This window comes from Antedon mediterranea, chromosome 8, assembly GCF_964355755.1.
Source record: "Antedon mediterranea chromosome 8, ecAntMedi1.1, whole genome shotgun sequence".
In the NCBI taxonomy this organism is placed as follows: Eukaryota; Metazoa; Echinodermata; class Crinoidea; order Comatulida; family Antedonidae; genus Antedon; species Antedon mediterranea.
In genome coordinates, this window is record NC_092677.1 from 16668066 (window position 1) to 16684158 (window position 16093).

Genomic DNA, 16093 nt, shown 5'->3' on the forward strand with positions numbered 1-16093 from the left:
TTATGTCATGTAGGAAAAGGATCATACGTCTTTCACTTATCTGTAATTGATCCATATGCACTAATCAATTTGTGGACAATGCATGAAAGTGGACAGCTTCTGAAAGATCTAGCTGAAATATTAGCGGCAGATAAAAATCAACAGAAGTTATTCCAGGATGAATGGATCACACAAATTGATCAACTTGAATACCAAAATGCACTTTGTATGCTCAACAAAAAAGGTGAAAATCACTAATATCTCTAATAAAGGTGTTATTAAAACACTTCAATCCTATTTATTTCCAGTTAAACTAAAAGTGTCTGTTTTTTCACATTAAAAAAGGGTATGCTTAAGTCGACATGTAACTCAATTTCAGCTGAACGAATAGGAACTACTTGTATAATTATTAAGCATCTCACCGCAACTCATGCCAACAAATTTCGCGCAACTGTGAGTTAATTGCAGTTTCATTCAATTGCTCTGCACTCATTTCGACCAGTTGTTGAGTTCCGTGTCTCAACGTATAACACCACTTACTACTTTATTTGCACAAGCTTTTAACACAAAGTAACATTTTAAGAAATTTCAGACACTAGGGTTTTTAAACAGTTTATAATTATTGTAAACTCACAGTAATGTTTTTTTTAATATCTTATAAATTAGACAAATTAGAAGAGTTTGAGAATGAATCTGTTAAATTAAAAACAGGTAAGATACTGTTGTTAATATTGTTGTTCTGTTTCCTTTCTTTAAATTCTCTTTAGTTCAAACATTACTGTACAAAACACATCAATTAGGCCTACACCTTTATTCTCCAATACAAATTGTTTAAATCGCTACTATACTATTGATTTAATTTTGTATTCTACCTAATGTTAGAGAAATCAATAATAGAGTGGAAATCTGAGAATGTATCCATTTCGGAATTATTGCAAGTAAAACATGGTGAATCAACAGAAGGTAAGTAATTCAGTGTTTATGTTATATTCATGTTCATATTTGTTTAAGTTCACATAAGGATAATTGGTTAAAACATTTTCTTTAATTTGATCTGTGTTTATAAACACACTACTAAAAATGCAAAGTTTTATAAATCCCCTTATTAGAATAGAATAAACCTTGCAATTTAAATGTGGCACATTAATTATAATCTTGAGCAGCAGTTTTTTTTTTTGTTATCCAAATAACATTGCAAACAATTACGAACAGCTCAACAACCAGATTGTAACAATATTAATAAATGGCGAGATTTGTTTCGGTTTCTTTCAGGTGAGTTGAGAAGGTATGTAAAAAGAAAACTTGAACAAAAACAAATTTCTTTAAAAACAGAGGAATTTGATGAAGCAGTGACAAGTAGCAAATATGTTACAAGTAAAGGTGGGTATAGAAATATAAAAAATGTATACACTATATAATGTTTAAAGTGTACTATGACGTCATATGACTACCATATTGAGGAACATCACACCTTGATAAAAACAAATGAAAGTGTAGACAGGGCTTAAGGCTCAGACAAATAATATAATGAAAGGTTACGTTTTATCAATAATTTTAAAAATATAAGTGTTCAGATGATTAACATTAAAATTACTGTTACGGTTGTTTGTTGATGCATCGCAAATTAATAAATTATCATCATTTATGACATGCTTTTCCAAAATCACTGAATGTAGTCACGTCTGCTCATTGGCGAGCATCAAAATTACTGCTGCAAATAAAAATGTGTGTACGACCCAGCATATAACTTGTTTTCAATTTACCACGTGCCTTTTATATTCATTCCATGTATTGCTATGGCTTTAAAAGTGCTGTCGTGGGTTTTCCACGGGGTTTTACTCCATGGGTTTCAAACGTTTTGCCATGATATTTAGAATAACATTTACCGTGACTGGTGTTTATGCTTCTTATTTGTTATGTGTATTCTTTGTTAAAGGTCTTGATGGAGATTACATAGAGAACATATGTACTTCTTTGAGGAGAGTTTGCAATTACATAGTGCCTTATGAGGGTGTGCCAAGAGATACTGATGTCATAAGATCGTTGAAAAGAATGGAATACGGCTCTGAATTGTTTAGATTGATTGAAAGAACCGAAATAACAGACGATATTGGGAAAATGTTAACTCATTTTTTGTTTGTTGTAACAAATGAAAGTAACTTTGTATCACAAGTTGTTGAATTATGTACCGACGATGTTGTAAAGGGTCTATCTGAGGAATTACACAAATTCAATTTCCAATACAATATTCGAGTATTCTCGAATAAAACTGTTACTGAATCATTTTTATTTCATCTACTAAGTAATTCGCCAAGACTTCGTAGGGTTTGTTTAGGATTTAGGACAATACCAAGTAAAACTTTGACCAATACTGTTGATGCTCTAGCAACAGAAAAGGTTGTGTTGGAATTACGTCATCTTGATATCAGCACGAATAATCTTGGTAATATCGAAGGTACCTCACTAGCTATGTTACTGTCTATTTGCCCTAAACTACGATCATTATACATTTTCAACTGTAGTTTATCAGGTGCTATTATTGATGGTATAATAACCGAGTGTGTTAGTACGGAACAGGTGTTGAACTTAGATAGTCTTGATATCAGCCGTAATAATTTGAGTGATATCAAAGGTACCTCACTGGCTATGTTACTGATGATTTCCCCTAAACTGAGATCCTTTTCCGTTTCTAACTGCAGTTTATCAGATGCTATTGTTGATTGTATGGTGAGCGAGTGTATTAGTAGGAAAATGGTTTTGAAATTAAATAATCTTAATATCAACTGCAATAATCTGAGTGAAATCAAAGTTATCTCAATTTCAATGCTACTGGCTATTTCCCCTAAACTACGATCCCTTTACATTTCTGATTGCAGTTTATCTAGTGCCATTTTTTATTGTCTGGTAAGTGAGTGTGTTAGTAGGAAACTACTGTTGAAAATAGATAATCTTACTATTAGCCACAATAACCTCCGTCATATTAAAGGCAATTCACTTTCCCTGTTACTGGGTATTTCTCCGAAACTACGATCCCTTTACATTTCTTATTGCAGTTTATCTAGTGCCATTTTTTATGGTATGGTCAGTGAGTGTGTTACCAGGAAACTCGTGTTAGAATTAGATCATCTCGATATCAGCTGCAATAATCTAAATGATATCAAAGGTAGCACACTAGCCATGTTACTATCTACTTCCTCTAAACTGCGATCATTTTACATTTCTAATTGCAGTTTATCTGGTGATATTGTTGATTGCATGGTAAGTGAGTGTGCTAGTAAGAAAATCAAATTAGAATTAGATAGTCTTATTATTGACTGCAATAATCTAAAAAATATCAAAGGCTCCTCACTTGCCATGCTATTGTCTATTGCCCCTAAACTGAAATCACTTTATATGTCTGATTGCCATTTATCAGGTGCTATTGTTGATGGTATGGCTATTGAGTGTGTTAATAAGAAACTAGTGCTGCAATTAGATTATCTTGATATCAGCAGCAATAACCTGAGTGATGTCAAAGATACCTCATTGTACTCACTGTTGTCTTTTGCTCCTGAACTGGGATACCTTAACATGAAAGAATGCGGACTACCGGATTCTATAGTTGTTAATATAACCAAACACTTTACTAGTACAGAAGGTACCTTTGAACATTAGCTATGTAAAACCACCTGCATTTTAATTATCATATTAATATGTTAAATAAAATCTCAAACATCTTCTTTTGGCTGTAGGCCTGTAAATAAAATGTTTAGTATAGCAACTGTAGTCCTACCCACATTATACAAGTCATACAAAATGTGTCTTCTAGTATAAGTTATAACATATCATACCATTTAACCCAGTGATGCTTTAATTAAATTGTTATTTTTTAATTATTTTTTTATGAAACAATTATAAGGCCTTGGCATAAAATTGCTAATAAATATATGAATAAATAATATTATCTTTATGTTTGTGCATTACTATGAAAGTTACGAAATTGAGTGTACATCAACGTACACATAAAATCGGTATTATAATTGAATAAGGGAAAAAAGGTTTGTTATTGTAAAACTCTGAAAAAAAGCCGGATGAACGGATGACGCCCTATTAACTATCACTGTTATGTGTATTACCGCAGTGACTGATCAAAATAGATTAAAAAAATATAGACATTGCAGATGCTAAAGCAATATAGGTCCATAGTTGTTCTTATTAGTAATATCACCTCTTAACAAGGCCAACAGCCATAAGTCGCGTGCTAAAACGCATAGTGATACCGGACCGACAGACCGACCGACATAGGGTCTGTTTCTGCTGCATAACGCAATTTAACCGGTTATTTTTAAATAGATTAAAAATAGATAACAATAACAAGACCGCGTTTCTGCTCAATTTGTGCTCCGAAATAACCGGTTAAATCTATGGGTGGTCGTCGAGCAAAACGTCATCATTACCCAAAATGCAATACACTCAGACGGAAGTAGTAAGTTGGCTGTTTGTTTACATCGACGTCGTCAGTACACACGTGTGTATATCGCCGAACATCTCAAACATGTTAAAATAATAAAATGTTGTCTACAGATCTACAAGTTTTGTTTTTTTGTAAAGCCTACTTACTGATCGCTAATAAAATTAATTCTCATGGCGCCTTCAATAACATGGGGAGGGTCGTGCAGCGCCCGATCGCCTAGGATAATTTTTATCTAGCCTAAAATTCATCAACAAAGGCGATGATGATACGGCCCTTACCACGTGAACGACTGTTGTCTTTCGCGAGCGCGGTCCTACAAAAAACCAAACGGAAACAAAAACGAGACTTAGAATGTTGCAATACCTACCAAACGAGAGTAGATAATTGTTAATTAATTATGATTCATGAAACCCTAACTTTTATAGCAAAAATCGTCCGAATTTGTGTTAAAAACGACGAGTTTAGCCACAAAAACTTAAATCAAACGAGAGTATCCAAGTCATAGAATATCGCACGCACATAGTGCCTTTAATAGAATAATGAGTATTAAACATTGTTTCGCATAATATTATGTACTAACATAAATAATAACACATTTCTATGCTTAATAAAATCATATTTAATATATTATCAAAGGCTCTCATAACCTTTGTTTTCGGTCGATGTGATGTTTTTCTAAAAAAAAATTATAAAACGGTCAAATTAAGATTGTTCATTGTTCTCCTATTAAAGGCACTAAGGGCGTGCCATAAATACGCTCGTTTGGATTAAGTTTTTGTTGCTAAATTCATCGTTTATAACATAAATTCGGATGATTTTTGCTATAAAATTTGGGTTTTCATAATCAATTAACCATTATCTACTATCGTTTGGTAGGTATTTGCAACATTTTGAGTCCCTTTTGTTTCCGTTTTGGTGTTAATATAGGACCATCCATACCCTTCGCGAGCGTGTACTAACGCCTCAGATTGCTTAGCTTGGGTAGTCCCCGGAACTCCACCCCAAATTCCTCTTTTACTTTCACAAAAATGCTCTTATTTATTATCTGTGATTCTTTTCTATTGCCTGCCATCCTTCCCCGTACTTTCTCTCCCTCCACAACTGAATAACATATCTTGTGATTTCATTCATCCACATACATGTTCACTTCTTCGTTCGACTGTCAAAACCACGAGGAAAACACACACCGTATGCGACGGTATCTGACCCGGGGTCACAACTGTCAATCAAATAACCGTTATTTCGTGTTGCAGCTAATTGCTCAGCGATAACCGGTTAAACGGCGTTCTAACACCGATTTAAATTGGTGTTTTTAACCGGTTATTTTGCGCTGCCTTTTAACCGGTTACCACAAATTTGTCCTGTTTCTGCTGCCAAGAAAATGGAGTTAATTTATTCACACCGATTTTAATTTATTCACACCGATTTTAACCGGTTATTTTTATGCAGCAGAAACAGGCCCATAGTGAACTATAGAGTCGCGTCTACGCAACTAAAATCGGAACAGAATAACACGATCTTTAGTTACATTACCATGACACAGCATAGCATTAAAGCAAATACTCAATAAGATATTAAGTTGTTTACTAGCATATTTAAAATGTTTACCACCCAAACCGGGTGATTTCCATACAGAGAGTTTATCAATGCAATTATATACAAGATCAGGAGTGACATTTATAACAATCTTAGGTGGACAGTATTCCAGATTCTCCTCTATTTAATGTTTTATGAGTCGTGTTATCCACAGAGTTAAACAAATTATCAATAACTTCAGAGGTATTAGCTCTAGTATCATTCATAAAAAAAACCTTGGTAGTCCTCATTATCAATGAAAGGCTGAGCTAATTTATCAGCTCTCAGAGTTGTTGATCATTCTATTTACACGTGCGTAACGCCAACTTAATACGAGAACGAGACATTCTCATAGAATGAAACAATGATCCATTTCTAGGTTTGCCGTTAGGTCTGCAGATCAGAAACATAGGCCTAATCATTCTAGCCCGGCACAATATTATATGACCTAGACCTAGTGGGCTTTAGACATTCACTAGATGCACGTTTAAGGCAAGCAACAAAATCGTTATACAGGATAGTAAGACGGTGACACTCATTGCTTCAATAATATTACATGTTAGTACATCAGTATAAATGTTAACATTACTAAGTAAATATTAAGTAAATGAATCATAATATTCAATATTATCGGCCTTAACTTTGACCTAGTTAATGTATTCATGATTAAATTCACTTTCATTGTTAGAACCTTTACACTGTTGTAAAGAGATAGAAGATTCAAATAATAAAGGAAAATGATCAGATCCCAAAACATCATACAAAACATCTACAGTAGTTACACAATTATTACTGAGTGGACACAATTTGATCTAACCATAATTTATTGTTTACTGTGCACATGCTCCACATATTGGATATGCTTTCTAATCTTGGTGGCATGATTAATATTTTTATATTTTTATAGCTAGCTGCTATGGCGACGAACAAAACTTTATGCGACGAATTTAAAAGCTTATTAATAAATGTAATTACAAGATTAAATACAAATTGTTTGTAAATTGTAGTACCCTTTGGGTTTAAAAAAACATTAATGTTGCCATGTTCAAAATCTGCCGCGATTATTGATCTACGCTAATGTTTTTATGACCTTTAAGTAGCATTTTATGACATGTAGGCCCTAGTAGACAACAAAAACTAGTTGTTGTCTCAGCCTACATGTAAAATTACAAAATCAGCAAGGATACTAGGCCCAGGCCTTATGTGCTTACTTGTAAACCCTATTATTTGCCGACATTGATGTAGGCCTAGGTAGGCCTATTGGTAGGCTAATTTTAAGTGCAGTAGCTACAACGTGTAATCATGATCTATATTCTCATCGTTTTATACTTCTTGTGGGAATAATAATACAGTAATAGACAATATACTTCTAGGCTTCGTGTGTTCTTTGCCTTGCGTCTACTTTTCAAAACGAAACAAGCGCTAGAGAGTAGTAGAGTCAGTGGTGACGTATCGCAACTACACATAGCCAGATTGGATGTGATGTGGATGACATAACCACTAGCCAATCACCAGGCACTACAATTTAAATATAATTACATCGATAATTAAGGAGATTTATGAAGAAACCACTGCTTAGTATATATTAAAAACACGTTTGTTGTACTATACTTGTGACACGGTAAAACCATACATGGTGAAATGCATAATTTAATATTCTATAGATTAACGCAAATTTTAATGACAGAAGGTGGAAGGCCAATATGATAATTCAAATATAAAAATTGCATATTACCGTAATTTTATTAATATTACCTACTACTTAAAATTACCGGTAGTAAGAAAGTGAACATTTCGTAGTCCGATTGTGATGAAATTAAAACAGAACTGTTCAGCATTATTTTGTTGTTGTCAATTAATCATCGACGCAGACATGTCAATAGAACAATCAGACTGCGCATGCGATTTCTACATGACTACGTTTTGTTCTCAAAAAATGTAAGAGTTGATTCGCAGCGTTCTATAGAGGGCCGCGGTTAGAGACACGGAGTTCAATGAGCGTGTTTGTTTGATTGGCAGCAGTGCTTTAGTATAGGCAAGCGTGTTGGAAAATCGCTTGATGTCACCGTCGATGCATATCCTTCTATTCTTTAATCCATGGAGAAAATAACCCTGTGATATATCCACCAATTTCGATTGGAAACGCTAAAATTTGTCGTTGTAAAAGACAAAAATTGAACAATAAAGTAATACTGAAAACCAATGTTATAAAATCTACGTTTCGCGGTACATCTGAGATATATGAAGTTATGTATCAAAGGCGGACATTTTCCTAAAGTTTTTCCATTGTGTCCGCCTATGTCAGAATTAACCATAATTTATATATAGATACTGTTGGCAATATTGAAACACCTATTTACAGTACAATATTAATTTGTTTCTATAATCATATTAGTTTATTATTTGAATGTTCCCTAATTACTAGTTAAAACAATAATCAAATTATTTTTATTCGTTTATTTGAAAGGAAACTCTTGTTTTATGAATAACAAACACTAGAATATCTCGAAAAAGAACGTGTTGTACTTCAGTGAAATTTTTATTAAAAAAAAGGTGAAATAATCGGTCCATGGTTTTTTAGTGCATACAAAATATAGGGAGTCAAACCAACAATTATCAATCAATCAAAAATATTAATGGGGTATTCAAGAAATCATACATAGCAAAAAAAATTAATGCTATCTGATGCAAAAGAGGTGTGTGGAACATGAGTGACTTTGCAACTTACAGTATACGAAACTTGTTGAACCATATTTAGTAATTGTTTTTATTTGTAGGCAATACTGTCAACGAATGAATGACATGTTTTCTAGCATCCTGGTAATGGGAGTGTTTAGGAAATAATTAACAAAATGAATTTAATTTAGTTGTCGGATGTCAATGAGGTGTGAAGTGATGTTCTCAAATTATCAAAAAAAAAACTGTAGTGGGTTCGGTAGACTTACATTTTTATTTCCACTTTTTTTAAATTAGAAATAATGTAATAATACAACTACAAGATCCACTAAGTAATTTCAAATCATTGAAGTTTCTTTTTTCATCTTCTCTATTCCGATAAATTGAAAAAAGGTAACTCCAAATACTGAAACGAAAGACAAATTGAATGCCTAACATTCAGAACTATTAAAATAACTATTGTAAAATATCGCCATTTATTTTCTGGTTGTTTTACTTTATCATTTTGATTTAGTTTTTCGCTTTCGCCATTGAGATCCAGACACTGTTTACTTACAGCATTGTCATTTTTCAGTTATTTGCCATTGGCTGGATCTCAATGGAGGTACAAAAAAAAAGAAGCGAAAAGCTAAATTAAAACGATAAAGTAAAACAGCCAGAAAAATTAGTAGCGACTCTTTAACATATATAAATGGCGATATTTTACAATAGTTATTTTATACATTATTATTTTATATATATACTGTAAATTATAGAAACAGTGCTCATATTCGGAACATGATCTCATAATCGCGTCGAGCATAGCTCATTGGCGAAAGTTCCGTATTTTTTAGTTGTATGAAAAAATGTCTCTGGCGGGATTCGAACCTGCAACCTCTCGCTTACAGGGCGAGTATCATACCACTAGACCACAGAGCCATGTATGGTATTATCACAGATTTTCCCCCACCAGATACATTCTCTCATACAACAAACAAACTATACATATATATATATATTTATGTATAGGCAAAATTCGGTAAATAGCGCGTTATTTCTAGAATGTTTACTCGATGGTATATAAAGTTGGTTAGAATCTCGGTACTGATTTTAACCACCTGATGTAATCCTGTTTACTAATTAAATTTAGTTAGATAATTAGTTATTGACAATTAAAACGAATCTAGGTTTAAAGATTTGCCCCAAATAGGGGTGTTTTCCGATCGTGGTATACACTGTCTAATGGATATCCTCAAAATACCTGCACACAATAATATGAGGATACTTCGCATTTTCCTATCTCCTCCTACGATAATTGTTTTTAATAGCTGAAAACCGGTTTAACAGCTCGAGTACAGTATCATAATGTTGAAGACATTATGATAATACTGTACGTATTAACCATTTTTGGTCGACATTTGAATCGAAATTGTCTTACTGTGAATGTGGTTACTGTTATAAACAAAATATATACAAAGAACATTTATTACTGTGACTCTGGGTAGATTACTGACAGTTGCTTCTCAACGTTTTGCAGGGGCGGACGCAAGGGTGTTTCCCCAGTTGCCCGGGCAACACTATTAATTTCATACTAAATGTTTTTTTCTACCACTAAATTAAGATTTAGATCCATTTCATTATATATATTAACCATTATCGTTATAGAAGTCCAGGGTTTGAAGAGTCTATATGTAAATTGACTGACTGCAGCGTAAAATTAACCGTGCACAATTTAACGGCGGTCAGCGTATTTTATTTATTTTTAGATATGTTTCTGAACATGCTCAGAATTAATTTCTGACTGTTTGGATTGCTTGTGTGCGTCATGAGAAGATGCAGTACGTGTACAAAAAACCGGTCATATGGGTCGTTGATTTGTCCGTAATTATTGCATTTTCCCGGGGATTCCCCATAATTTAAGTATTTCCGTAGTACTCTTATCTTCATTTCCCTACGTCCGTAATATTGGGCCGAATTTCTGTAGTATACGGACGTTCCGAACTTTGAAATAACAGTGTTTAATTGCTTCTTTCTGCAAATTTCGATCATATTTTCTTTTCTGGAGTGTGGATTGAGCAAGAATGTTGTACAGTATATTGGATAAATGAAAATGGATTTTTGGAAATTGTTGTTTTACTGACTTATTTAGCATTTAGGCCTATTTCAAAAGAATACAATTCAACGTTTTGCTCAATATATTTTAGCAGCAGCTTCACATTTTTGTGTAGCTTTTTAAAATTATTAATTGATTATAGGCCTAGTAATTAATTTGTATTAATTGATTATAATTGCTAGAATAATTTTAATTTACCGGAAGTACATTCGTCGAGGACTTTCTCTGACGTTCGCATTGAACGCACAAAATGTTATCCTTAGTCGCGTGTTTTACCGGCGGGATAAATACTGCTGTTTACTACTGTAGCCCGCGCTATATATAGAGTGTCATTTACGGCGAAAACTAGAGGTGAATTTTACGTGAGAGTACCATTTCCGGCCACCTAGAGGTGTCATTTAACAAAATTCGCTTTGCCACAGCCTGTGGCGCAAATACTTGGTTTCTATTATGGCCCTGTACTATTGGGCAACCCCTTAAAATAGTCCTGCGACCGCCCCAGATGTTTGTATTAATTAATAATTATAAAAAATATAAACGTCGTAGAGGTGTATCGTTACATATACTTTACAATTTCAATCGACTAAAACAGGGACAGTTTTATTTCAGTATTATAAATCGTAAATGTTTTACTGTGTTTAGTGGTATATTATTAATAGGCCTATAAAACATTTAAAACAATATTTCGTTACTGAGTGGATAGAGAATATATTTAAAAATTGTTCTTCCCATCCTCTTCCTCATCCCTCAACTATAATGTTATATACAAAACACAAATTGGATTTGTTTAAATGAGTTCAAATAAAAAAATTGGACTCATTTTTAAGACAAGGCCTAATTCCCAGGGTGCTAATTTTACATAAATCATCGTGTATATTTATTCGTTTCTGTAAACGACAATGTACTATAGTCCTGCGGTACGTACATTTTTTACACTAAAATTACTGTGTATTCGAGAACCATCTAGTATATAAAATTACTGAAACAATGACAATGCTGTGAGTATCAGTGGCTTGATCTCAATGAAGATAAAAAAAAACGAAATGCCAAATTAAAACGATAAAGTAAAACATCCAGAAAAGTTAGCAGAGCTTTCGGCCAACACTAGCCCTTCATCAGTGCAAGTGAAAGAATTTGGATAACGTCATAGTATAAAAACTGGCAAGTGCTGCCTGGGTGGACAGGAATAAAAGAAATAAAACAAAGGGAGGGAGACTGAATAAGAGTAGAAAACAAAAAGGTAGCTTGGTAGAGATTTAAACAATTTTGAAATATATATATGAGTCTCGGTTGGGGCGACTTTTTCTCATTGAATGAGAAAAAGTCGCCCCAACCGAGACTCGAACTCGGACCGCCTGCTTGATATGCAGATGTCCTAACCATTAGACCACTGGGGCTTTTATGGTATTGTTCGAACTCGATTGGATAACGACTCTTTAACATTCTCGGCGTGGTACGGCGGAACAGCACTAGTCCTCAGTTGTACGCACGCGCAACAGAGATCAAATTGATACGCCCTCATCTTTCATATAAGATTATATATATATTATTATATATATATATATATATATACTATATATAGATTATATATATATATATATATATATATATATATATATATATATATATATATATATATATATATATATATATATATATATATATATATATATATATATACAATCTTCAGACAGTACTGTTTCGATCTTATTAGATCTAGTCAGTGCAGCTCAGGATTCGAAATGATAATATTGCATGCATTCCTAATGTTAATAAATAAGATAAGATAAGATAAGATAAGATAACTTTTATTGATCCTCAAAAAGGAAATTCATTGCTCGTCATAATAACAAAGAAAACACTATAAAAACAAATATAGCATAAAACCATTCATATAAAAACATCTAAAAAATAACAATATAAAATATATGTAATGCAAAATTACATGAATAGCACGTTGCCCAACCTCCGGAAATGGGAGTGTTAAGGACATCATATTAAAACAGCGAAAACAATTAATGCTGTCTAATGCAAATGAGATGGCATTGTTATTTAATTCATTCATACATTATTTTTTTCTGGAATACCATAATGACACAATATATTTATATCTTATAAAACAGTAATACAAACAACAGATTTGTAAATAAGTAAATTATGTTATAACAATTATTGATAGCGCATTAATGCAAATTAAATCAGGACCTACATTTACTCATTTTCTTTGTTTTGTTTCACGGAAGACGGCGCCACTTTTGATAAATAATGGAAAAAATATATTAAAATCATTCTTGGAGACAGAAAAAGTTCACATTTTCTTTTTTCTGTTTTGTTTTATTTTAAATTAGTAAGCATAATAGTGAGTAACATTAGGAATAATAATGTTTCGACGATTAATCTCTCCAAAAAGGCAAATCATATTAGGACAGGAAGACAATGAAACTAACGATAAACAATACTAAAATTGCTATTTTTATTTACTCCATCCAACATTAAAATGTTTCCAAATGATTAGAAAAGAGAACTTTTCTTTTGTCAATAAATGATAAGGCTTTTTCTGTATAGTAATGTCTGTGACAACCTTTCGAATGTTGATATACAGTAGGCCTAAGCATATAAAGTTTTCAGAAGTACGTGGGTACCGTAAACGTTATATAAACATATTGATGTTACCATGCAAACTTTCAAACAATATAACGTTTGGAATGTTACAAATTATTATATTTTATCGTGATTGACAGGACGATACATTTTAATGATAATAAAAGTGGTATGATCTCACAAAACACAACAAAAAAGAAAGAAAATAAACTTTCAATAAAAAAATTGTTGTTCATCTATACATAATCCATCGTATGTAAAAAAAGATTATTATTAAATATGTAATTGTCAGTACCTATTGTGAAATAGAATATTCCAACTGAGTGGTATAAATAGCAACATTTTCCGTGCATTATTTCAGAACCACTGCCCGATGCTCATTGGTATGGTAAGTATATACAATCATGCACAGCAAAATTTGAAATTCTAAGCAAGAAAAAAAAATCTTGTTTTAAGAAAAAATTCTTAAAATAAGTATTTTTTTTCTTGTCAAGATTTAAAATTACTTAAAACAAGAAATAATTTTCTAGAAAAGACACATTTTCTTAAATTAAGTTTTGCAATATTCTTGAAAATGCTTATTACAAGAAATATTTTACTTAAAATAAGAAGTCAATATCATTCTCTTCTTATTAAGAATAGTTTTGCTTAAAACAAGATTTGAAAATACTTAATTTGAAAAGTATTTTACTTAAAATAAGAAATCTATATTATATTTATCCCTATCAAGAATATTTTTTCTTAAATCAAGATTGATGAATTATAAAAATTACTTAAAACAATAAATATTTTTCTAGGTAAGACAAAGTTTCTTAAATTAGGTTTCGCAATAGTCTTGAAAATACTTGTTTTGAGAAATATTTTACTTAAAATAAGAAGTCAATTTCACACTACCCTTATCAAGATTATTTTTACTTGAATCAAGATTCGCAATATTCTTGAAAATGCTTATTACAAGAAATATTTTACTTAAAATAAGAAGTCAATATCATTCTCTTCTTATTAAGAATAGTTTTGCTTAAAACAAGATTTGAAAATACTTAATTTGAAAAGTATTTTACTTAAAATAAGAAATCAATATTATATTTATCCCTATCAAGAATAATTTTTCTTAAATCAAGATTGATGAATTCTAAAAATTACTTAAAACAATAAATATTTTTCTAGGTAAGACAAAGTTTCTTAAATTAGGTTTCGCAATATTCTTAAAAATACTTATTTTGAGAAATGTTTTACTTAAAATAAGAAGTCAATATCATACTATCTTATCAAGACTATTTTTGCTTAAATTGAGATTCGCAATATTTTTAAAAATACTTATTTTGAGAAATGTTTTACTTAAAATAAGAAGTCAATATCATACTATCTTATCAAGACTATTTTTACTTGAATCCAGATTCGCAATATTCTTAAAAATACTTATTTCGAGAAATGTTTTACTTAAAATAAGAAGTCAATATCATACTATCTTATCAAGACTATTTTTGCTTAAATTTAGATTCGCAATATTTTTAAAAATACTTATTTTGAAAAATGTTTTACTTAAAATAAGAAGTCAATATCATACTATCCTATCAAGACTATTTTTGCTTGAATTCAGATTCGCAATATTCTGATTTTGAGAAATGTTTTACTTAAAATAAGAAGTCAATATCATACTATCTTATCAAGACTATTTTTACTTGAATCAAGATTCGCAATATTCTTTAAAATACTTATTTTGAGAAATGTTTTACTTAAAATAAGAAGTCAATATCATACTATCTTATCAAGACTATTTTTGCTTAAATTGAGATTCGCAATATTTTTAAAAATACTTATTTTGAGAAATGTTTTACTTAAAATAAGAAGTCAATATCATACTATCTTATCAAGACTATTTTTACTTGAATTGAAGTCAATTCTATTTTAATATTCTTAAAAATACTTATTTTGAGAAATGTTTTACTTAAAATAGATTGTCAATATCCTTATATTCACACAACGGTAGAGCAGTTAGCACTTCAGTTTCAACTGATGAAAGAATCTGGGTAATCAAACTGTTTGTGCTTTGAATAATCGATTGCACTGCAACCTAAAGAAAATAATATTGATTTAGTATTTTTTATATTCAAGTTTTAATATGTTTAAAAACTAAGTTGTGCTTTAGTTGGGGAGCTATGCAGCCTAACAAAAAAAAATGTTATTTGTAACAATGAAATTGGTCACAAAAAAATTCAACATAAACTTAGAGTGTATAATGCCTAGGCCTAGGCCTAGTACCCAAGTCCTATAGTTACTATAGCTAATAGTCCTGTATAATAACAGTACCAGCAAGGCCTAGGAAATAGACGTATATAATTGTTGTAATTTTAAAGCAAAATGGCTTACCTGTGGAATCTTGTTTCTCTCCTTTAATTTTAGTAGAAGTAAATCAGCATTTTTTATACTATTATCTGCTTGTTCATCCTCTAGTTAGTAGGCCTTCTTGCTGAGCATCAACAAGATCATTAATATTAAACAATCATTAACAGTATAACAATACTAGAATTATCACTACTACTATCGTCAGTTGATAAATCATCCGCCCGTTATAATAGTTTTTTTTCTTCATTAACTTCGTCAGTCTCCTAGTCTAGGCCTAGTTCTACTTCATCCTCAATTGGCATCCTCGTTTTCTCCAGGCATACTTATTATATACTGATGTTTCCATCCTCTACTGCAGGAGGTTGCCGATT

The 16093-nt window shown here is 31.6% G+C and overlaps 1 long non-coding RNA gene and 1 other non-coding gene across 2 annotated transcripts; one reads left to right on the plus strand and one right to left on the minus strand.

Moving 5' to 3' along the window:
• The first annotated feature begins 476 nt into the window (after nt 1-476).
• On the plus strand, nt 477-1361 carry LOC140056664 (uncharacterized). The gene is made up of 3 exons (XR_011846800.1): nt 477-690; nt 862-942; nt 1252-1361. It is a non-coding gene; the product is annotated as an uncharacterized lncRNA (long non-coding RNA).
• Nucleotides 1362-9529: 8168 nt separating this feature from the next.
• Nucleotides 9530-9601, minus strand: Trnat-ugu (transfer RNA threonine (anticodon UGU)). Its single transcript has one exon. It is a non-coding gene; the product is annotated as a tRNA-Thr (tRNA).
• Nucleotides 9602-16093: the final 6492 nt, after the last annotated feature.